Source organism: Sus scrofa, chromosome 1 (genome assembly GCF_054392235.1).
Source record: "Sus scrofa isolate SSC_HxYL_T2T_F1_AM1 chromosome 1, Sscrofa_HxYL_maternal_Yorkshire_Landrace_v2.0, whole genome shotgun sequence".
NCBI lineage: Eukaryota > Metazoa > Chordata > Mammalia > Artiodactyla > Suidae > Sus > Sus scrofa.
This window is the reverse complement of record NC_139383.1, coordinates 42199754-42225691: the sequence shown is the minus strand read 5'-3', so window position 1 is coordinate 42225691 and position 25938 is coordinate 42199754. Positions and strand designations below refer to the sequence as shown.

The 25938-nt window shown below is 35.7% G+C and overlaps 1 long non-coding RNA gene across 4 annotated transcripts in view; it reads left to right on the top strand.

Moving 5' to 3' along the window:
- Positions 1–25938, top strand: part of LOC106506546 (uncharacterized) — a 1093182-nt gene that overhangs the window by 136750 nt on the left and 930494 nt on the right. The gene's annotated exons all lie outside the window — the stretch shown is intronic.

Sequence of the window (25938 nt, the reverse complement as noted above, 5' to 3'; positions counted from 1 at the left end):
TTCTGCATGAGCAGTAATCCAGTGATAACTTTTTCAATCCACACACTTTTATTTAGGCACACTGAGGAATAAAGATGCATTTGGCTTGTAGTGTAGGCTTCTATCTAGTGCAAAGAATTTATTTCAGAATGTACTTTTCCATTGATAAGTCCTTTCACACCAGGAAAATTATGCAGGGGATTTGTACATAAGTACTTTTTCTTACAAAAAAGTTTAAATTGAGCAAAGCTATGGAGGACTTGATAAATGGAGTGAATCCAGTAGCTACATGAGACATTTGATAAAGTAAATGAATACAGTAGGGGTTTTCTCTTTTCTATGGGTCCCAAATTTATTGGAACATTTTTCCTTTCATCCATCAACATTTTATCAAACATATTTTTCAGTGTTACTCCTTGTTCATAGTACAAAGCCTATCTACTAAATGAGTTTATTTTCACTCTTTGTGTTCTGCACACTGACTCCAGTGAAGCTTGGAGAGAACGAAGGCAGAGACATATTGAGAAAGAGTTTTTGGGTCAATACTGGGTGCAGAAAAAGGATGAAATGAGAAAATCTGGGCTGAGAATCAAGAAACTCATATTTTCCCTGGTTTCTATCATTCATTCTTTCAGTCAATGAGTCAGTCAACATGTATTTATTTGGTTGGTGCCTATCATGTGTCAGAAACTTTTTAAAGGCACAAAAAATGCAAAGATTAAAAAGCAGTCACTACCCCTGAGAAACTTGAGGTTTGCCTTTGGGGTAACTGTTTGGATGCCTTTGAAAAAAGTCTGTTAATCTCTCTGAGCTTAAGTTTCTTCATATATAAATGAGAAGGTTTATTACATGATCTGCTTTCTGTGATTCAAGATATTACATATAGTATGACCAACTCAAACCTAAAAATTTGATTTTTCTGTGCTTCTATCTGGATTTTCTACCCTGTTCCATTGGTCTATATTTCTGTTTTTGTGCCATACCATATTGTTTTGATAACTGTAGGTTTGTAATATTGTCTAAAGTCAGGAAGCTTGAGTCCTCCATTTTCGTTTTTTTTTTTTTTTTTTTTTTCCCAATATTGCTTTGGCATTCGAGGTCTCTTGTGTTTCCTACAAATTTTAAACATTCTGTTCTAGTTCTGTGAAGAATGTCTTTGGTAATATGGTAGGGATTGCATCAAATCTGTAGATTGCCTTGGGTATTATAGTCATTTTGAGTATTGATTCTTCCAATCCAAGAGCATAGTATATCTTTCTATATGCTTGTGCCCACTTTGATTTCTTTCATCGATGTTTTATAGTTTTCAAAGTATAGGTCTTTTGTCTTTTTAAGTAGTTTTATTGCTAGTTATCTTATTCATTTTGATGCAATTGTAAATGGGATGGTTTCTCTGATTTCTCTTTCTGATCTTTCATTATTAGTATAAAGAAATGCAGTTGATTTCTGTGAATTAATTTTGCAGCCTGCAACTTTGCCAAATTCATTGATGAGTTCAAACAGTTTTCTGCTGCTGTCTTTAAGGTTTTCTGAGTATAGTATCATGGCATCTGCAAACAGTGATAATTTTACTTCTTTTCCAATTTTGATTCCTTTTATTTTATTTTCTTCTCTGATTCCTATGGCTAGAACTTCCAAAACTATGATGAATAATATTGGTGAAAGTGGATATCCTTGTCTTGTTTCAGATCTTAGTGGGAATGTTTACAACTTTTCACCATTGAGAATGATGTTAGCTGTGGGTTTTTCATATATGATTTTTATTATGTTGAGGCAGGTTCCATCTATCCCCACTCTCTTCAGAGTTTTATTTATTTATTTGTAATTTTATTTATTTATTTTTTGTGGTGTCTTTGTCTGGTTTTGGTGTCAGGGTGATTGTGGCCTCATAGAAGGAGCTGGGGAATGTTTCTTCCTCCACTATTTTTTGAAGGAGTTTCAGAAGAATAGGTGTTAACTCTTCTCTGAATGTTTGTTAGAAGTCAGCTGTATAGTCATATGGTCCTGGACTTCTGTTTTTTGAAAGGTTTTTAATCACACATTCAATTTTGATACTTGGGATTGGTCTGTTCATATTTTCAATTTTTTCCTGGTTCAGTCTTGGTAGGTTGTACCTTTCTAAGAATCTGTTCATTTCTTTTAGGTTGTCCATTTTATTGGTACATACTTGCTTATAGTAGTCTCTTAGGATCCTTTGTATTTCTGTGGAGTCAGTTGTAATTTTCCTTTTTCATTTCTAATTTTAATTATTTGAGCCCTGTCCCTTTTTTTCTTGATGTGTCTGGTAAAGGTTTGTCAATTTTGTTGATATTCTCTATTATTTTCTTTGTCTCTATTTCTGCTATTATCTTTATGATTTCTTTCCTTCTGCTAATTTTAGTCTTTGTCTGTTCTTCCTTCTCTGAGCATTTTCTTCTCAAATAAGGTAAGATTGTATTGCTACAAACTTTGCTCTCAGAACTGTTTTTTCTGTGTCCCATATGTTTTGGGTTGTTGTGTCTTCATTGTCATTTATCTCTAAGTATCTTTTGATTTCCTCTTTGATTTCTTCAGTGATCCTTTTGTTGTCCAGTACCTATGAAACAGACAAGGGCCTAATCTCCAAAATATACAAACAGCTCATGCAACTCAATAACAACAAAAAAACAAACAACCCAGTTGAAAAATGGGCAGAAGAATTGAATAGACATTTCTTCAAAGAAGACATATGGATGGCCAATAGGCATATGAAAAAATGCTCAATATCACTAATTATTAAAGAAATGAAAATCAAAATTACAATGAGATATCACCTCTACCAGTCGGAATGGCCATCATTAACAAGTCAACAAATAACAAATGCCGAAGAGCATATGAAGGAAAAGGTACCCTCCTCCACTGTTGGTGCGAATGTAAATTGGCACAACCACTACAGAAAACAGTATGGAGGTACCTCAGGAAATTAAATATACAGCTACCATTTGATCCACCAACTCCACTGCTGGGCATGTATCCAGACAAATCTTTCCTTGAAAAGGATACAATCACCCCATGTTCATAGAAGCACTATTCACAATAGCCAAGACACGGAAACAACTAAAATGCCCACTGATAGATGAATGGGTTAAGAAGACGTGGTGCATATATGCAATGGAATATTACCCAGCTACAATAAAAGACAAACTAATGCCTTTCGTAGTAATATGAATAGATCTGGAGACTCTCATACTAAGTGAGGTAAGCCAGAAAGAAAAAGACAAATGCCATATGACATCACATATTTGTGGAATCTAAAATATGGAACAGATAATCCTATCTAAAAATAACAAACAAAAATCAGAAACAGATCCTGGCCAAGAAGAGCAGACTTGGGATTTCCCCCGGGAGGGTGGGGAGTGGGGTGGATGGGCATTTTGGGGGTTTTGGGGAGGCAAACTATTATATTTGGAATGTATGGGCAATGGGATTCTAATGTACAGCACAGAGAAATGTGTGTGTTTGGGTTACTTTGTTTTACAGCAGAATATAGAACTTAACAAAACATTGTAAATCAACTGTAGTTTAATAATAAAGTTTTAAAAAAATTTAAAAACTGATTTTTTTATGAACTTCTATTCACAAAACAATCTCTCACTCCCAGCCCCTGAAGGTCCAGAGAGAGTTTGACTTCTGTTAGTGGTATACTCAGGCTTTACAATAAGGATATTGTTCACATAATTAAATTCCATAATTTTTTTGTACTTTATTTTTTTATTTTTTATAGTTTACTTGTTTTTTTCAGTAAATTGGTCATCATTATTTGTTTAAAGCTTAAGAGTAACAGTAGCCTTAACTTTCTTAGGGAAAAAAAAAGGGTTATATCACTGTAACCCATAATAAAAATAGCTAATATTTCTTGAGCACCTACCCTGGGCTATGACTGGGACCTAGCATTTATAACCAGACTTTCATTTAATCCCAGGGATAAAATAATTTGCCCAAGTCATTTAATAAACAAAGGATGAAATCAATATTCAAATACAAGTTCTCTAAATCTAGAGCCTGTTCATTTAACCGTTGTAGTATACTCAGGTGGAAAAGATACCCAGGGAAAGTGATATTTTGGGAGTGAGTGACCAGTTATTCTCCTTTGCCCAGGAACACTCCCACATTAGTCTTATGTCCTGGGATAGTAATCAGTTCTGGGCAAACTGAGGAGAAAGGACCATTAGTTTTTTATGGTCGTAATAACTGAGTACCTTGAAGTAGGTCTACCCTTGGAGACTGAGAAAATACTTAATGATCACTTTATAAAAATGTAGTCTGCATCATGGTATCTTGACCTCAAATGGTTTGTTTTAGGGGCAAAGAGATATAAGTCACTCTTATATACTCATATTCAGAATATAATAATGTAAGAACACTGGAGGATACTTATTAAAATATTTTAATATGAAAATTTATTCAAAGGAAATTGAATAAGAAATAGTACTTCAAGAAAGAGACAAACATTTCAAAGGGAGATTTTTGAATTATAGTTTTATTTGTGATGCTGAATATTTGGATAGTATTTGAGAAATTCTGTCAAATATTTTAGTGAATATTTAGCATCATAAAGTTATGCCTTTTAAAATTGCTTTGAAGCTATCAGTTTTATGGTAATTTTTTTTTCTTTTTGTCTTTTTGCCTTTTCTAAGGCTACTCCCACAGCATAATGGAGGTTCCTAGGCTAGGGGTCTAATCAGAGCTGGAGCCGCCGGCCTACGCCACAGCAACACGGGATCTGAGTCATATCTGCAACCTACACCACAGCTCCTGGCAACCAGATCTTTAACCCACTGAGCGAGGCCAGGTATTGAACCCTCAACCTCATGATTCCTAGTCATATTCGTTAACCACTGAGCCATGATAGGAACTCCCAATATTTGGTACTTTTAAATTTTAACCTTTGATTTAGAAAATTGGTTTTTAGGAGTTCCCGTCCTGGCACAGTGGTTAACGAATCTGACTGGAACCATGAGGTTGCAGGTTTGATCCCTGGCCTTGCTCAGTGGGTTAAGGATCCAGTGTTGCCGTGAACTGTGGTGTAGGTCACAGACATGGCTCCAATCTGGCATTGCTGTAGCTGTGGCTTAGACTGGCAGCTACAGCTACGTTTAGACCCCTAGTCTGGGGACCTACATATGCTGCAGGTGCAGACCTCAAAAGACAAAAAGAAAAAAAAAAGAAAATTGGTTTTTAATAATTGCTCATTGAGGACATTTTTGATTTTCTGGCGACTAAATTGGTGCTTGTCTTGCTAGACTAAGAGCAACATTTTTCAAACTGATCTTTCTCTCCACATTGAGGTAGAGCCTTCTCAGAGTTTCCAGGACACAAACATTTCCTGGTTACCCTGTCACCCCAAGGCTACATCTTTCCTTCCTTTTTGCTTCCTAATTTCTCATCCACAAAATTCTGAACACTGAATGCCCTCAGGGCTTGGCTATCTGGATTTCTTTTCTGTTTACACCAACTTGTCTGTCTTGATCTGCTCTAGTGTCTTGGCTTTAAAAAACATCTCTCTACTAAAAATACTCACATTTCTTCTTCCAGCCTGAACATCTTCCCTCACCCCAGTCTTGTGTATGCAACCACTTGGTCAACATCTCCACCTGGATGTCCAAAAATGTTCTCAAGTCTAGTATGTCCAAAACTGAGCCCACATTTTCACCCTTAACCTTGCTCTTCCAATAGGATTGTCCCTCACAACCCTGAGAATAGCAATTCCATCCTTTAGTTCCTTGGGCCAAATTCCCCAAAGTTATCTTTGATTCTTTTCTGTTCTGTGCATTCATATCACCTTTATCAGCAAACCCTGTCAGCTCACCTTTGCCATCTAACTACTTACTTCAACTGCCTCCACTAACACCCTATTCCAAACTACCAATATTCCTAACTTGAATTATGGCAAGACCCTCCTTGCTAGACTCCTTGCTTACTCCTGATGACATCAACTAGAGTGATTGTTTATAGATATGTGATGTCATATCATTCCCAAGCTCAAAATCCTCATCATACTCAGAGTAAAAAAAAAAAAAAAAAGGCTTCACAGTAGCCTCCAGCTACACACAATCTGAATTTCTACTATTCTCTTCTTTATATTCGTCTTCTACAAATCTTCCTAGCCCTCTGTCCTAGGTCAGTTTCCTGCATTTTTTTATTGACTGCACTTGGAATGGTCTAATCCCAGACAGCTGCACAATTGCCCCTCTTATCTTCTTCAGTTTTCCACTTCAAAATCACATTCTTAGTGATACCTTTCTTGAACACCTAATTTAAAATTATCCTCACATACTTCCTTACCACCAGAACTACCTGTCTACTGACCTTGCTTTATTTTTCTCATAATGTCATAACCATAGATAGTCCAAACTTGACCATCAATATCGATACAATAATTTTACCACCAATGCCAGAATTCTACCATAATGCAGTATGGTAGACACAGCCTAAAAAACAAGGAATTCCTGTTGTGGCTCAACAGAAATTAATCTAACTAGTATCCATGAGGACACAATTTTGATCCCTGGCCTTGCTTAGTAGGTTAAGGATCTGGTGTTGCCATGAGCTGTGGTATAGGTCACAGACATGGATCCTCGTTGCTATTGGCTGTGGTGTGGGCCAGCAGCTACAGCTCGGATTTGACCCCTAGCCTGGAAACCTCCACAGGCCATGAGTGCAGCCCTAAAATAAATAAATAAATAAATAAATAAATAAATAAATAAATAAATAACAAGAGTCAAAGATATAGGCACATTACTAGAGTTGTATTCTGTCACTAGCAATTAGTCTATTCCATTATCATGCCATATGGCCAAAATATCTCCCAGGCTGAGGCCAGTAAGGTTTCCAGGTCTCCATTTGATTTTGTCAGGTTATAAAAGTAGGATTAACCTCAGGAATATACAGCTTTACCCTTTCTGGAATCTGGAATAGTTGACCTAAGAAACTATATTGTCTCTTGCTGTGAGACTGTTTTGTTACATTGGATTACCATTATGGCATAGTTCATTTATTCATTTCCTTACATTTCGGTACTATTTCTTCTTTCAACTTAAACTTTTCCTTGTTGGAATGAATGTTTGGCTTGGCCATCCTGGTGTAGATTCGAGGCAGCAATGATAGTCTAGTAAATGCCTTCCTCTCTATTCGTTTCCACCTGTATTGGGTAGGATTGCTTAGGTGCAATGGCTGTCTCAACCACTAGGCTCACAGTTGCATTTACTGGCAACCCCATTTTTGTCAGATGGGGAAAAGGCACCATCCAGCCCATTAGGGCTTTGGGAATTTGATGCAAAGTTTTAAAAATATAGTCATAGTTTCTTGCTTTTATCATGGGTCATTCCTTCTTCTGATACCTGCAGTTGAAGGTCTAGTCCTGTCACCGTTACATCAGACATGTGTGTTGGTGGAGGAGTTGAGGTGACATGAAGAAAAATAAAATATTTGAGGTTATTTGGCAAGAATTTTATAGTCATACCAGAATCCTCCCTAACCCTTTCTTCTCTCAATTCACCAGAAAATAAAGTTTTCTAAAACAGTAAAAGTCGAGGGGTCCATTTAATGGGGCCACTCCTTTGCCGCCCCCCCCCCATGCTGAGTGTAGGCACACACTTGTTATGGTGTGTAAGCCAGGCCCTCATGCTTATATATTGCCACATGTTTCAACTGCCCATTTAAATTCTCTATCAAACCATAACTCTGAGTATTTATATCTCTACCCATTTTTGGACATTATGTGCTGTAAAGTGTTTCTTGGTTTTAAGAAATGTGACTCAGTTCTCCAAATTGGTGTAATGTCTTCTGTTCTGGTTGTTTTATAATACTGTGGGTATTTAAATCTACCACTAAGTTCAATCTAGAGTATCTATTCCTATAAGTGCAAATTTGTAGCCTCCTGGGGCAGATGGCATCAGTTCAACTTGCCATTTATTTGAAAGTTAGCCTTAACCCCAGGGAATCTTCCCTGTAGTCATCTGCAGTCTGCAGTACCACACTGTCTTTGATTGCTGTGGCTTTGTAATAGTTCCTGAAGTCTGGGAGAGTTATGCCTCCTGCTTAGTTTTTGTTCCTCAGGTTTGCTTTGGCAATTCTGGGTCTTTTATGTTTCCATATAAATTTTTGAATTGTTTTACTTCTGTGAAAAATTTCATTGGTAATTTGATAGGCATTACATTGAATCTGCAGATTGCTTTGGGAAGTATGGCCATTTTTATGCTATTAAATTTTCCAACCCAAGAGCATGGAATATCTTTCCATTTCTTTGAATCCTCTTTAATTTCTTCGATTAATGTTTTATATTTCTCCAAATATAAGTCTTTCACCTCCTTGGTCAGGTTTATCCTAGGTATTTATTTTTTGGGGTGTGATTTTAAAGGGTACTGTTATTTTTATATTCCTTTTCTAATGTTTCATTGTTGTATACAGAAATGCAACCAATTTCTGAATGTTAATCATGTATCCTGCTACTTTGTTGAACTCGACCAGTTTGAGTAGTTTTTGTGTGGGTTTGTCATAAATCGCTTTTATTATGTTAAGGTATGTTCCCTCTATACACACTTTGGTAAGAGTTTTGATCATGAATAGCCATTGGACTTTGTCAGATGTTTTTTCTGCATCTATTGAGATGATCACCTGCTTTTTGACTTTTCTTTTGTTAATGTGGTGTATGACACATTATGGTTATGTTGAACCATCCTTGTGAACCTGGGATGAATCCCACTTGGTCATGGTGTATGATCTTTTTTATATGTTGTTGGATTCAGTTTGCTAAAATTTTGTTGAGAATTTTTGTGTCTATATTCATCAAAGATATTGGCCTATAGGTTTCTTTTTTGGTAGTGTCTTTGTCTGATTTTGGTATTAGGGTGATGGTGGCATCATAGAATGTCTTTGGGAGTGTCCCTTCTTCTTTAACCTTTTGAAAAAGTTTAAGGAGGATGGGTATAAGTTCCTCTTTGTATGTTTTGTAGAATTCACCGGTGAAGCCATCTGGTTCTGGACTTTTATTTGTAGGGAGTGTTTTTATGATGTATTCAACTTCATTTCTAGTGATCGGTCTGTTCAGTTGATATATTTCTTCTTGATTCAGTTTTGGAAGGCTCTAACTCTCTAGAAAGTTGTCCATTTCTTCTAAGTTGTCAAATTTTGGGGGGTATAATTGTTCATAGTTTCCTCTTACAGATTTTTATTTTTTTGCAGTCTCTGTTATGATTTCTTCTTTTTCATTTCTAATTTTGTTTATTTGGGTTTTTTCTCTCCTCTTCTGGGTGAGTCTGGCCAGAGGTTTGTCAATTCTGTTTCCCTTTTAAAAGAACCAGCTCTTGGGCTTATTGATTTTTTCTATTTTTTTTCGGAATTGTGTTTTATTGATTTCCTCTTTGATCTTTATGATTTTTTTCCTTCTGCTGACTTTAGGTTTTGTTTGTTCTTCTTTTTCAAATACATTTAGGTGGTGGGTTAATTTGTAAATTTGAGATTTTTCTTCTTTTTTGAGGAAAGCCTGTATTGCTATGAATTTCCCTCTTGTCACTGCTTTCGCCACATCGCATAGATTTTGGAATGGTTGTATCTTCATTATCATTTGTCTCGATGTATTTTTTCATTTCCTTCTTGATTTCCTCATTGACCCATTGGTTTTTTGGTAGCATGTTGTTTACTCTCCATGTAGTTAGACTTTTCTCATTTCTTTTCCTGTGGTTAATTTCTAGTTTCATGCCATTGTGGTCAGAGAAGACACTTGAAATTATTTCTATACTCTTAAATTTGCTGAGGTTAGCTTTGTGCCCCAGTATGTGATCAATCCTTGAGAATGTTCCATGTGCACTTGAACAGAATGCATATTCTGATTTTTCTGAATGTAATGTCTTGAAAATGTTGATTAATTCTTAAAACTTTTCTATTGTTTCCTTTAAGATCTCTGTTGCCTTATTGATTTTCTGTCTAGAGGATCTGTCCATTGATGTGAGTGGCATTTTAAAGTCTCCTACTATGATTGTATTCCCATCAATTTCTCCTTATATGTCTATTAGTATTTGTTGGAGGTATCTGGGTGCTCCTATATTAGGGACATATATATTGACAATTGTAATATCCTCTTCTTGAATGGATCCTTTAACCATTAAATAGTGTCCTTCTTTGTCTTTCTTTATGGGCTTTTTTTTTAAAGTCTATTTTGTCTGATATGAGTATTGCAACTTCCGCTTTCCTGTCTTGTCCATTGGCGTGAAATATCTTTTCCCATCCCCTCATTTTCAATCTCTATGTATCCTTTGGCCTAATGTAGGTCTCTTGTAGACAGCAGATTGAAGGTTTTTGCTTTTCTATCCAATCTGCCACTCTGTGTCTTTTGATTGGAGCATTCTGCCCATTGACATTTAAGGTAATTATTGATAAATATGTATTTATTGCCATTTTAGACTTTGTTTTCCAGTTGATTCTATGTTTCTCCTTTCTTCTTTTCTTTTCTTGGTTGGATGATTTCTATTTATTTTATGCTCAAGTACTTTTATTTTTAGTTTTTGTGACTTTAGTGTTTGGTTTTGATTTGTGATTGCTCTGTTTAAGTACAGTAACCCCTTCCTGTATCTGCTTGCTTTAACCTGATAGTCATATAGGCTCGAACATATTATTTAAAAAAAAAGAGTTTATTTTCCTTCTCCACATTCTATGATTTTGAAGTCCTTTTTTAACATCTTCATGTTTGTCCTTTTGCTGTTCCTTGTGTTTATCATTGCTATTACAGTAGTTCCCACTGCCCCCGATCTGTACACTGACTTATTTAAGTGATTGCTTTCCAATTATGGTTTCCTCCATCCTATTTATTCTTACTTATTTTTTTTTTTAATTTAGAGAACCCCCATCTGTATTTCTTTTAGAAAGGGTTTAGTATTGCTCTACTCTTTTAGCTTTTGTTTGTTGGAGAAATTCTTTATTTCCCCTTCTATTTTAAGTGATATTCTTGCTTGATAGAGTATTCTAGGCTGCAATTTTTTTCCCTTCAGAAATTTGAATATATCTTGCCACTCTTTTCTGTCCTGTAGTGTTTCTCTAGAGAAATTAGCTGATAGTCTTATGGGGGTACTTTATAATTAACACTTTGTTTTTCTCTTGCTAACTTTAGAATCCTCTCTTTAATCTTTAACTTTTGCCATTTTTATTATAATATGTCTTTGTGTGGGCCTATTTGGGTTCAACTTGTTTGGGGCCCTCTGTGTGTCCTATGTCTTGATATCAGTTTCCTTTAAATATGGAAAATTTTCAGACATAATTCCCTCAAATATATTTTTAATAACCTTTTCTTCTCCTTATGGAATGCCTATTATGTGTAATTGCATATGCCTGCTTTATATTATCCTAGATCTCTTATATTGCCATCTTGTTTTTTCATTTGGTTTTGTCTGCTTTCCTGATTGGGTGATTTCCATTAGTCTATCTTTCTATTCACTAATTTGTGCCTCTGCATTATTCATTCTGCTCTTTAGTGGCTTTAGCTCAGTTTGCGTCTCTGCAAATGAATTTTCTAATTTTTCTATGTTCCTCCTTTTATTTCTAGAACCTTTCTAAAGTAATCTGCATTATTGTGTCATATCTGCTCTTAATTCCTTGATATTCAGCCTTAATTGCTTCAGTATTTTCATTATCCCCCTTTTGAACTCATTGTCTGTCAGACTGCATAGGTGTGTTTCATTGTGTGCTGCTTCAGGTGAATTCTCCTGTACTTTAAACTGGGAATTGTTCTTGAACTTCTTCATCTTATGTTTTTATTTTTCTGTGAGTTTAGGGAAGCCAAACTGTAGTCTTGGAGGGCTGTTTCTATGCAAGAGCACCCCTTGGTATTTTGTAGGGGTTATTATTTATTTTTGGCATGGGAGTTTGGATATTTACTGTCTCTTTCTCTGGTGTGAGCAGATTGTTATCCCCAGGGTGCTGACTGTGTTTCCAAGGATAAGGAGGCAATGTGTAGGGCTAGTATTAGTGCCTGGTTGCTGGGTTCTTAACAGCAACAAAAACCTGCAGGAAGGTGGTGCAGGCTACTCCTAACTGCAGGGCCCTGGGAGGTGGTCATTGGCCTTAGGCAGATTTATGAGGTTCCCAGAGCATTTGGTAGTGGTAGCAGTAGGGTGTGTGTGTTCCTAGGGGAGTGAGAGCAACAACAGGTAGTGTTCAATCTCAGTGTTCTCCTCTGAGGTGATTGGGGCTGCAAGTGGTGTCTGTTCAGGGACCCCTAGTGGTAGCGGGCCATGCCCACCTCTGAAGTCAGTGATAACTGCAGTGGTTTGCACCTGCCACCTGTAGACCTTGCAAGAAACACCTCCTCCCACTTAGCCCACACAGGAGGTGCTGCACAGGCTGCTTCTAGTTGTAGGTTTCTGGGAAGGGACAGTGATCAAACCTCTGGGCACTGCCCAGAATATTTGGCAGTGGCAGCAGCAGGATGAGTGTGTTCCCAGGGTAGCAACAACAGGTGGTGTTCTGTCGCAGTGTCCTCTTCTGTGATGCCCTCTGAGGTGATTTTGGCTGTAAGTGGTTCCTGTTCAGTGACTTCCAGTGGCAGTGGGCCACGTCCACCTCTAGAGTCAGAGATAAGTGTGGTGGTTTGCCCCCGCCACCTGCATACCACACAAGAAGTACTCCATTCCACTTAGTCCATGCAAGAGGTACTGTACAAGCTGCTCCTAGTTGCAGGGTCCTGAGAAGTGACAGTGATCAAGTGTGTTGGGGAACTGCCTGGAGAGTTTGGCAGTGACAGCAAGAGCAGGCATGTTCCCAGGGTAGTGAGAGCAACAACAGATGATGTTCGGTCACAATGCCCTCCTCTGTGGTTCCTTCTAAGGTGACCGGGGCTGCAAGTGGTGCCTGTTCCAGGGTCCCCTACTGGTGGTGGATCATGCCCACCTCTGGAGTCAGGTATAACTGCTGTGGTTTGCCCCCAACACCTGTAGACCATGTTCCATTTAGTCCACACAGGAGGTGCTACACCAGCTGCTCCTAGTTGCAGGGTCTTGGAAAGGGACACTAATCAAACAAATGGGCATTTCCTAGAGTGTTTGGCAGTGGCAGTAGCAAGGCGGGTGTGTTCCCAGGGGAGTGAGAGCAACAACAGGTGGTCCTCGGTTGCAGTAACCTTTTTTTTTTTTCCGACCCCTGATGTGACTGTGGCTGCAGGTGGAGCCTAGTCAAAGGCCCCCAGTGGTGCCAGGCCATGCCTCCCTCTGGCTTCAGAGACTGCCACTGCAATCCATCCTTGCCTCCTGTAAATCATGCAAAAGGCACCATGTCACACTTGGCCTCCTGCTACCTTTATCCCACACAAGAGGTGTCAGGCACCAGTAACCCACACAATAATTTCCCGGTCTCCTGTAGCCCAAGCTAGTGGCTTCTGGCCAGCTGTAGCCTCTGCCAGAGGCATTCCCCCCTGCCCACCAGAGCCTATGCATGTGCAGGGAGATTCCTAGGGCGGTCTGCCCCTCCTCCTCTCACCCTCCCCAACAATGGCACCTTGCTTCTCCTGTGGGCCCAGACCTCCTCCCTGGTTCCCTCTGCCATGGTGTTCCACTCCCTAGCCTGTAGCACACTGCTCCCGCACCCATGGTACAATGCTCCTTAGCCTCTCAGGCTGTCTCCATACTGACCTCCAGAGCCTAAGTCTCAGCACTCAGCCTCCGTCCTAGCATCTCAGGTGTCTGGGGAGGTGGTACAGATGACCTGTCCAGCTCTCACCCTACTTTGCCCTCCTCAGTCCAGCTGCTGCACTTTTCTAGGAGACTTTGAGGTCCCTCCTTTGAGCCGATCTTCCCATCAGTTAGGTGGCTTTCCAAGATGTGGGTTCCTTTTCTCTTTCACAGCTCCCTTTTAGGAATGCTAGTCCAATCCTGATTCTTCTTCATTTTTTTTTCTCTCTCTCTCTTTTTTCTTTTGTTCTATCCAGTATGTCAAGAGTTTCTTGCCATTTTTGGAGGTTTAAGTTCTCTGCCAGCATTCAGTAGATGTTCTGTGTGAATCGTTTTACATATAGATGTGTTTTTTAAATGTGTTTGTTGGAGAAGGTGAGTGTGACATCTTACTGCTCTGTCATCTTGATCCTTCAAGATATTTTGACATAGAAACATAAAATTTGTTTTCATGATCTTCAAACTTTTAATACTTTTTATCATTAATCGAATAATTTTGTGGCATGTAAGGGTACAGTCAGAATTTTCTATGGAATAAATCTTCAACCGTATATCTGCATCACTTGAACCATTTGTCATCGGAAGTTATGCCAGTTTGGTTCAAAGTTAGTCATATGTCTCAAAAATATTTGATAACTTAATAACAGACTTATGTAATATCAGACTCACAGACTTTAGTTACTCCAAATTCTTAGGGTTTTGAAATTACTTTCACTTATTTATGGCTTTTCCCCGTGTTTTTTTTTTTTTTTTTTTTGGTTTTTTGCATTTGGTCATGATTGTGGTATGTAATACGAATAAGTTTCTTGCAGCTTCAATCCTCCACTGTTCCCCATGTATACACTCATTACTGTGTAATGTTACAGCTCCTGCTACCAAAGGAAAAAGTCTACTTCCTCTCCCTTGTATCTGCCGTGGCCTTGTCACTTAGTAACAGAAAGCGGTGGAAGTGACACAATACCAGTTGGGAACCTTGTTCTTAAGAGGACCTGTGCATTTCTCCTTTCTCTCTTGGGGCATCTGCCATTACCATGTGAGCAGGATCCATCTTGTCTGTGGGAATAAGAGAGTTTAATGTGGACCAGAGGATAGGATTCTGTTCCTCCAGTGACAAATATTTGCTTCATGTTTATGCCCTGCTTGTTTCATTTCTCAGCATTTCTGGTTAAAAAAGAGTATTTCATTTTAAAGCAAAAACAGAGTGTAATATTTTTGAATCTACATATAAGGCAATTAAATTCAATACATGAACTATTAACAGTACACATATCATGGGACAATATGAACACCTATGATAAGCTTGTATGTGCACAGCAAAGAATATATTGTGGCTGAGTGTTATTCCAAGATGATTCACATTTCAGAGATAGAAAAATAGATGGAAAAAGTTCACTAAATCTGCATATAAAGAATAAAATAATTTTTAAAAACCTTGGCATCTGGTTTAAAGTGCTGAAGACACTGGATTTTATGAATGCTTTCTTTTCATAAAAATTGAATAGCTAAGGATTGAAGAGTAAGCCTGATTTTGACTACAGCATTGAAGTATAAAGTGTTTCAAGCAGCTAAACTGAAGGAGAATTGACTAGAAATAGACTAGATTTGGAAGCTGGGCAGGAATAACCAGCCTTAAATAATCAGGCATTTGTTCATTTGCCACCTCCTTGGGAAAAGCATCAGTGATTTTTTAACCAAATAATAACCCCTGTAACTCTCTATCCTCTTCCTCCCCATAACACTCACTGTCAACTGAAAATTTGTTATATCTTCAGATTTACTGTCTCCCAGCAAGTTTACTTATTGCTGCATCCCTAGAGTCTAGAAAAGTGACATATAGTAGATGCTCAATAAGTATATTGAATAAATGAATGACTGATATAGTGAAGCTCTATCAAATGCAGAATATGTGCATTTATTCTATCACATATTTGTCTCATTGCTTGTAGTAAATATTACTTTTGTACCTTTAAAAAAATTGCATGAGACTTTGTAACTATTGGGATAGCTCACACTGAAAGAAGGAATGAGGAAGGACTTTGAGAGAGGGTACTGTGGGGAGCAGTGTGTATATATAAGTATGTGTGAGAGGGAGAAGTGCATTTCTAAAGTGAAAACCACTGAAATGCCATAATATGCTGAGAGACATTAAAGCCAAGAGTCCTGTAAGTATACTGGCATCCTAGGCTTCAAGGAGGTGATGACATTTGAGCTGAGTCTTGAAGAGAAGGTAATATTCATCTAGAATCATGTGCAAAAGCAAAAGTAGCACTGTCGGAAGGCATCAGGCATGCTTTAGGTTGCCAAAAAGGCTAATTTCCTTGATATATAAGACATGCAAGGTAATAGAAGGAGCATTTGGAAAATAGCATAGAAAAATGAAGATACAGTTTGGGAGCTACCTGGAAACTTTTTGAATGAATTTAGGCTTCATTTGAAATAAGTAGCCAACTTTCAAACTTTTTGTTTGTTTGGTTGGTTGGTTGGTTATGTAAACGATGCTTTAGGAAACCATTAAAAAATACGAAAAGACAACCCACAAAATGGGAGAAAATCTTTGCCAATGATGCAACAGCCAAGGACCTAATCTCCAAAATATGCAAACAACTCATACAACTCAACAACAACAACAAAACAAACAACCCAATTGAAAAATGGGCAGAAGACCTTAATAGACATTTCTCCATGAAGACATATGAATGGCCAATAGGCATATGAAAAAATGCTCAATATCACTAATTATTAGAGAAATGCAAATCAAAACTGCAATGAGGTACCACCTCACACCAATCAGATTAGTCAATATTAATCATATTAATAAGTCTACAAATAACAAATGTTAGAGAGTGTGTAGAGAAAAAGGTACCCTCCTCCACTGTTGGGTGGGAGTGTAAATTGATACAACCACTATGGAAAACAGTATGGAGGTACTTCAAGAAACTAAATAAAGAGCCACCATATGACCCATTAGTTCCACTGCTGGGCATATATCCAGACAAATCTTTCATTGAAAAAGATACCCACAGCCCTGTGTTCATTGCAACACTATTCACAATAGCCAAGACATGGAAACAACCTAAATGCCCATTGATAGATGAGTGGATTAAGAAGATGTGGGACATATATACAACGAATATTTACTCATCCATTGAAAAAGACAAACTAGTGCCATTTGCAGTAACATGGATGGAACTAGAGACTCTCAAAGTGAAGTAAGTCAGAAAGAGAGAGACAAATACCAAATTATATCACTTATTTGTGGAATCTAAAATATGGAACACATGATCCTATCTAAAAATAATGAACAAACAAACAAAAGATGGAAACAGATCATGGCCAAGAAGAGAGGACTTGGGGTTCTAGGTCAGGGGAAGAGGAGGGAGTGTGAAGGATAGGCATTTGGGGGGTTTGGGGGATACAAACTATTATATTTGGAATATACAGGCAATGGGATCCTACTGTACAGCACAGGGAAATATGTGTGATTGGGTTACTTTGTTGTACAGTAGAACTTGCTGAAACATTGTAAATCAGCTGTACTTTAATAACAACAACAATGATAATAATAACAGTAATAATAAATGATGCATCAGACCAGTATACCAGTTGTATAGGCAGACAGATGTCTCTCTATTCTATTCCCACTTGCAGAATTACTCATGCAGAGCATGGCAATGAGGTTGAGCCTTGTTTGTGGTCACAAAGATAGTAGACCTGTGTGTTCACAGTTATTTGACCTTCCTACTCACTTTGGGCAGAGAACTAGTACCTTCTTGAAGGCCCAGTAGACTTAAGAAAACTAGGTTTTATACATGGTTAATTTGCTTACCTTTCCTGTATATTTGCTTTTACCAATGAGATTTTTCCTCACCGGTAATTTTCATGTTTCTAGTTGAGGACATTTTTGATTATTTTCTTTATTTTCAAGTTTTTATAATGGTTATGTATTATTTTTATAATACATACATTTTATTATTTTTGTAATAAAAAATTATTTTGCAAAATTCTTGCACTTGGAAGCTCTGGGTACCAGACATTTAGGGAAATATATTATACAAGTTCAATGCAGAGGAAAATAGAAAGGGTGGATATTTTTCAGTTCTATGGGGAGGCTTATTGTCTTTAAAGCAGAACTTAGCTTTTTTGTAATTAACTTGTATGAAAGTGCCACACTATATTCCTTAAGCATTATATATCAAAGTGTGTATAATGAACAGTGAGAAGCAGATCTTGGACTTAATGCAGTAGTCTTCTCCTCATCTTCCTCCTCCTTATTTTTCCTGTGTTATGTCCAGGGACTTCTTTGTATACTGGTGTGTGCTCTCCTGCTGTGGAATAGGTCACTTTGGGGCTTTGTCAAAACCTTTGTCACTCTAAAAATTCAAGAACATATTCTGCATTCTTGGGGACTTCATAAAAGAGCTACACAGCAGTGAATATTGTTGGCAAAATATCTGGATGTAAAAACTGGATATATCGGGTGGCATAGGCTTTTTTTTGTTACATAACGGCATACTCTAGGGGAAAAGGGCAGACCAATTTCCTTGTTACTATTTCTATAGGCTAGAAGGATTTTATTATTTTTGATGCAATTGTAAATTGAACTGGTTCCTTAGTTTCTCTTTCTAATATTTTGTTCTTAGTGTATAAAAACATAACAGATTTTCATGTATTGATTTGGTATCCTGAAGTTTTCCTGAATTGATTTATTAGTTTTAACATGTTTTTGATGGAGGTTTTAAGGTTTTCTTATTGTAATATTATGTAATCTGCAAATAGAGGCAGTTTTACTTCTTTCTGATTTCAAAATTTTTCATTTTTTCTTCTTACATAACTGCTCTCATTAGGACCTCTGGTACTATATTGAATAAAAGTGAGAGTGGCAACGTTGTCTTATTCCTTATTTTACAGGAAAAATTTTAGCTTTTCACATTTTTCACAGATTCCAGCTGTTTGGCCTTTATTAAATTAAGGTATGTTATGTCTATAATCATTTTGTTGAAAGTTTTTATCATGAATGGATACTGGGTTTTGCAAATGCTTTCTCTGCATCTATTGAGATGATCATATGATTTTTAGTCTTCAGTTGGTTAATGTTGTGTATCACACTGATTGATTTGCATATTTTGAACCATTTCTGGAATAAATTCCACTTGTTCATGGTGTATGATCCTTTAAATGTATTATTGGATATTTGGTTGAGTTTTTTTGCACCTATGTTTATCTGTGATATTGGCCTTTAGTTTTCTTTTCTTGTAGTGTCGTTATATGATTGTGATATCAGGGTAGTGCTGGCATTGTAAAATAAGTTTGGAAGTGTTCTCTCTTCTTTTGGGAGAAAAATTTGAGAAGGATTTGTACTAATTCATTTTAACATGTCTGGTAGACTGGTAGTTACCAGTAAAGCCATCTGTTCCTGGACATTTATGGGAGGTTTTTGATTACTGATTCAAAGTGTTTACTAGTAAATAATACATTCAGATTTTCTCATTGCTATGCTCTGAAATTCCAAAAACATATTAAATAAGATACTTTAAACTCTCATAAAAGATTTTATTTTGGTAGTTTGTGTCTTCTTTGCTTTATTGAGGTAAAATTTACATATGATAAAATTAACCATTTCAGAGTGTACCATCTCAGATTGGTCTTATTTGTAATTTAAGTACTAAATTGTGATTGAAATGATTTTCTTTTATTTTTTCTTACAAACAATTCTTATAGTCAAGAAATTGGTTAAGAAATTTTATCAAATTATTTTACCATTCTTTGATGACTTTTTTTTTTTTTTTCTTCTTGGAAGACATCCACTACGTTTGCTTTTAGAATTGATAAATTTGTGGTAACATTTCTATGTCCCCTGTCTAAAAATAATATAATTCTATTTTAAAAGATGTTTTCTCTTAGAATTTTAAGCTTTGGCTCTTTGTCTTCTGGTTTTCAATGTTGTCAGTAGCAATTTCGTGGTCCATCTAATTGTAATTTCTTAAATGTAGACTTTTATTCCCCATTCTCTCTAGAAGCTTTTTTGTATTTCGTCTTCATACGTGTTTTGTTTTTAGGTTTAGGTTTTGTGCTTGCTTTTATTTTTCTTTTTGCTCCTAAAATGCAGAAACTTTTAGTTTTAAGAGTTGTATCTTTCTTCACTGCTAAGAAATTGCCTTTGGTTTTTTTTTTTGAACATTGTCTCTCCCATCTTCTCTCTATTTTCTTGTCTTATAAATCTTATCAAATGGATATAAAAACTTATTTTAAGGCGGACATCACAAAATAGTGACTAAGAGAATAGACACAGCTTGCAGACATAATTTGTTTAGCCTGAACAATATTCTGAAAGTAATTGATTCAGATATTTTAAAATTTGTAGATTTTCCTACATATCACCTACATAAAAATGCAGATTTCTGGCATTTTTAAGCAAATTTGAAGATTTGACATATTGAATTTTATTCCTAAATAAAAGTAACTGGCAAGAAGTAACAGCCTTCACTCTTAACTGGGATGCACATGTTCCAGATGGTTTCTGTCATTTCTATTCCTTTTTGTTCTCCTGATTTTAAGCTCAAGTATCACTTGCCATGCATCATTATCCTTGTGTATTTTTTTTTAAGTGGAGAGAGAGATTATCTATTTGTATATTTTTTAAAGTAGGCATAAAAAAGAAAGTGAAATTAATTTCAATAAATATGAACGATTATTTCTCAGTGAAAGTAGAGAGTTTTCCTATATGTTTATAGTGTTAACTAAATGTCTTTTGAACAAATACAATCAAAAGTGCCATTATGTAGCTCTCTAAAACCTAAGGATTATGACAGGCTATGGAAAGATTCATGATGAAAAACTTACTGAACTGAAATATGGACTAAACCTTCCACAGATTTATTTTTGAATACAATTGCACAGATATAAAGTAAGTGATTTTGCTATGATATGTTACTATGAATTAGGTTAAAAAAATTGCCAGATGGCATCTTTATTACAGTTGGTAGTTTTATAAAGGATTATCTATTTGAGGCAATAGAAGTTATATGTCCTGAACAGAAACAAGCATTGAAAACATAAGACAAAATGGAGATATGGCTAAAAAGTTGTAATCTGTGTTAGAAGAAGAAAATTTGTCATTTATGGCATTGTTTCTTCTAGATGATACCACAACTATATATAATGCCAACTATTTAGATGTATGTATTTATCATCAGTAAAACCTTTTCGTATGACTGAATAACATTTGGAGGTGATGACTGTGAGTTGCGCAGTATTACTGTGTTGAGAAAGGTTTAATGTAAATTGGTCAAATAAGGAAGTGTATTTATAGATGATGCTTAAGGGGGGAATTATGTTAGACTTTTTAAATAAACTTAAGTACAAGCACTAATGTTTTGCACAGGTATCAAACTTATGTCTTTATATTCTACTATTATTCACAAATACTTTTGTCCAAAAATGTTAAGAATAGAGCATATAATAAACTCCTTTTCTTAAAAATTAAAAATATCTTCTCATTTCTGAGAAAAAGCCAAGACCTTATTGACATGAACTACAGGCTTCACAATAGATGCCATCTCCCCTTACTCCTCCTCACCCCACACTATCCTTGTAGACCTCATACCTTAGTTCTTTCCCCCTTGCTTAATCCAGTTCAGGCATCTTAAGGGCCAGGTATGCCTATGACTCAGAGCCTTTGCACATGCTTTTCCCACTGACTGCAAAATTCTCCTGCAAGTAGCTAACAGGCTTGTTCCTCTACCATATTTGGCTATTCCCCAAGGTGTCGCCTTCTCTGTGATGTCTTGCTTGGCCAGAGTATTTAACACTGCATATCCTACTTTCCTTCACCTACCAAATGCATGTCATATAGTTTTTCTGCTTTTTTTCCATAGCTGTACATTCTTATAGCTATGTATTTTATTCTCTGCGCCCCACCCAATCCATTTACATCCATATGCATGCTTAGAATGTAAATGCCACAGGACAGGGTATATTCTTTTTAACTTTTATTCTCATTGGTTTGTTTGTTCTGATTTTTTGTTTTTCATTGCCAGAGGTTACAAAAGTGGCTGGAACATGAAAGGTGCCCAATAACTATTTGTTGGGTGACTAAATAAATGAAATAAATTGAATATTTTTTAGACCTTATACCTTAGTCAATTCAAGATTTTGCTTAATTGACTGGAGGCACAATGTGGTCTGGAAATTGACTTGGTAAGGATTTGGAGGCCTAGAAATTGTTTAACTATTGGAAGAAATCAACATATTTATGTTATCTAGAAATATCCCCACCTCAGTTCACCAGGAGATGTTGAATTATGTAACTGACCTTTTTGGTTGACATAACACACATAATTAAATATTTTTCCAAATGATATTTCTCTGCAGATGTATGTGCATGTATTTACCTAAGTGTGTGAATTGATTTGTGTTGTCCAAAATATATATTTGAGAAGCTCACTTGGCCCCTTTTTCTGTGGTGATGTTTATTTTCTCAGGGCATGACATCCTGAATTATTTTCCCAGAATTAAACCATTTGTGAATTCTCAGCTCTAGAATAAATCTCTGATTTAAACCATTGTGAATAGAAATATAATTGTTCAGTTTGCCTTTCTCAGTTATAAATGGCAGGGTCAATAAAGACAAGAGTAGAAGTTATTGAATTGAAGTGCCATATGGTAGTGTGAACCAAACATGACAGCATCAGGATATCATAATTATGCAAATGTTTGAGAATTAGTGACTATAAGATATTGTGAAAATTCTATTCATGTTTTTGATAATTAATGACATGAAAGTATTGCTCCTAGGTGAGGTTTCAAGCCCCGATTTGCTATTATATATTTATTCTCCAAAGAAAACAAACATTATTATTGACATTTGGGGGCAGAAAAAAATAATTCTACCTCTATTTATATAGAAGAAATAGCATGTTACAGAAATATAATGTTTAATTTATTTTAATCTCTATGTTTGGAGTTACAAATTTAAATAATATCCAATCTCATACATGCTTCTGTTTTGAAACATGCCAGATTGTCTTTTATTTACTTATTTGTTGGTTTCTTTCTTTTTTTTTTTTTTTTTTTTTTTTTTTTTTTTTTTTTTTTTGGCTTCCCCACAGCATGTAGAGTTCCCAGACTAGGGGCCAGGGATCAGATCAGCACTGTAAGTTGTGACCTACACTGCAGCTGAGGTGCTGTGGCAGTGCCCACTGTGCTGACCCAGGGATCAAACCTGTGCACTGCAGAGACACTGCCAATCCTGTTTTACCAAAGCAGGAACTCCTGTCTTATTTATTTTATTAATACCTTAGGGCTATGGTCATCAGAGCTTGGTTTTCCCGGGATGAGGTATGGAAAATGTGCATAGAACTTCCTATATTATATAAAGTGGAGGACCTTGCCCTGGAGACACACTGCTTCTTCTAACCTTTCTAGCTCTTTCCAAAAGATTCTATGATTTCATTGGAGAACAATTCTCTGGATATTCTTTGTCTTCTTTTTTTCTCTTTTCCCAGCATGGTTAAAAGACTGCGTGCATAGGTGTGAAGGTGAGGTTGTAAATCAAGTTTTCTATATGTATAGACTCTGAGTTGTCTCTTTTCAGCCCTTCGTTTTGCTTAGGATTTCGAAGGTAAAAATCATATTTTCCATCACCTGGATTTATTCATTTCCCCAAATATGACAGCCTATCCTTTTAATCCATTTACATTTAATATAACTCTTATACTTTATCTTACTTTTGCCTTTTTTAATTTATACTTTTTATTTTTGAAAATATTTTCTTTCTCTTTATACTTTGTAGTTTCATAACACCATTTTTCCTTTTTTCCCTTTTTTCTTGGTTGCCTTAAAGTTGTGTGATAGTGTTTTAAATATAGTTATTTGATTTCCATTTGGTTTTTAACTCAAATTTTTAATCAGTTTATTTTAGAATATTTTGTAAGATGAGATTAAACTAGAAAAATATTTGTTTATAGTAACTTTTTAAAGTAACATTTAACAAATAATGTGCTACTTAATATAAACTTGTGATTCCTTTACAAACTCTATGTTAAATTTTGCCATACACCATTATATTTGCTTCCATTATCTTTGATTTTATCATTGATCTGAAGGTTTATTCCTATGTAAGGTATCATTACATTTTGAAAATATATGGAATATCTTGATTTTACTCTTTAAATAATTTCATAGCCATTCTTGTGAAATTTCAAATTACTTGATCAACTTCAGAAGACATTTAAGATATTACTCATAATTTTATTAAAATCATATATTAACTTAGAGAAAATAGTGTTATTTACCTTCCATTTTAGACATATTGCCTTTTATTTATTTCATCTTGCGATTATAATTTCATAGCTCTCTTTAAGCAACTCTTACACATTTATGATTAATCCAGGCCTATTTTTTGTTCAATATGCATTAATTACATACACATACATTTTTCTTGAAATTTAAAAATTTTACCAAGATATGTTTTAATTTTCTCCTATTTTGTACACTGTTAACTATTTTGAGCTGCATATTTAGCTCTTTTTGTTTCACGTTCTTAACTGTGATTAATTTTCTTTTCATAATTCTTCTTATTGGTGTCAATGAATTTATTGGGGTTTTATTTTCAACTCCAATCTCTATATTTGAAGAGGAGATTTCTCTCTCTTTTCTTCATATTTATTATATTTTCTTAATATTGGTATTTCTGTGTTCTTTCATTTTTCTTCCTGTGAAATCTGTAATAACTTTTGAATTTGCTCTTTATATCACATATTAAAAAGTTAATTTTTGGAGTTATTTCTACTCTTCCAATCCTTTTTACATTAGGCTTAAATTAATCTCTTACATTTTTGTGTCCTTAAAATTATTTTCTTAATTTGCTCTTTCATCTCAGCCTTCATCTTAGCTAATTGCCTTCATCTGAGCTACTTCTCTTTGTGATATTTTAATACTGGTTCATACAGGCATTTATATAAATTTTTTAAGACATGAGGAGGACATTTTTCAAATCCTTCTACATTTCCTGTGTTAAATTATTTTCAAGATATTAATTCTCTTCTGAAATAATAATGCTACTCTTCTCCACAGGACTCTTAATAGTTTCTACCTTAGTTTAATCATTCATGTATGAAAGAGGATTCATTTCCTTATATCAAGCACTTGCTAAAAATAGGGCAGTTTGATTCTTTTTATAAAACGGTGTTGATGCATATAGTGTATAGTCCAATTTCTGTTAACTACAGGCTTGATCTTTGATTGTTTCATGCTGAAGTTGTAAATTTTTTTTCTCTTCCTAGCTTACTCTTTCTTCTTTTTTGTCAGTGTTGTAGGAATTGATTCTGGAAAAGACAGAGTGCTTTTAGATTATCTCCAGGTTTGGGACTAGCATGTTGTATTGGGTGCTAAATCTAAAGGAGTACCAAGAAAGTCTAAGTAATCAAGGCAAATAATATTTGTGTATAAATATATTACATTATATTTAAATAATACAGTGATTTAAAATATTTTATAAAATCAGGTTTGGAAGCAATCAACCATGGGTGGCCCCTGTTTTTGTAAATGAAGTTTTACTGGAACAAAGATTGTGGTTAGTATGAAGTGAGTTGAAACAGAGTCATGCAAAATCCTTGCTTTATTTGATTTTTTTCAACAATGATTTTTTCATTTAAAATTATTTCAGTAAAATACTCCATATCTTGATTATTGAGCTTTTTCATGATCCCTTGAATTTTGTGCTTTAGGTGAGGACCTCACACACCTTATCTGAGTTCTACCCTGAGCTGAACTGAGTTCTATTTTGAACCTACTCATTTAAATAAAGTACTTTAGAGAATGCTATCAATCCCTCTCATTCCAATCTCTATCCCCACTTCCACCCCATCCCCACCAAGAACCACTGAATAAGATAATTTTCATCCTAGAAAATCAAAAAAAAAAAAGGGGGGGGATTCTTCAAGAAATCAATCTGCGGTTTTTAACAATTTCTTCTCACAAGATACCAATCCTTTCTGTGAGTCCCACCATATATTTTCCTAATATCTGTCTATTTCTGCCTAATGTATGAGGAAGTATCTAAATGGATCATGTGAGAGAAACTAATAGAGTAGGTATGTGTATTAGTCTGTTCTGGCTGTTGTAACAAAACAACATAGACTTGGCTGGCTTAAATACAGATGTTTCTCAGTTTTGGAGGCTGGGAAGTCTAAGAAAGGTGTTAGGTGATTTGGATCCAGCAAGACATTCTTCTTGGCTTCCAGATGGCCATCTACTCATTATGTCCTCATGTGGTAGAGAATGAGAG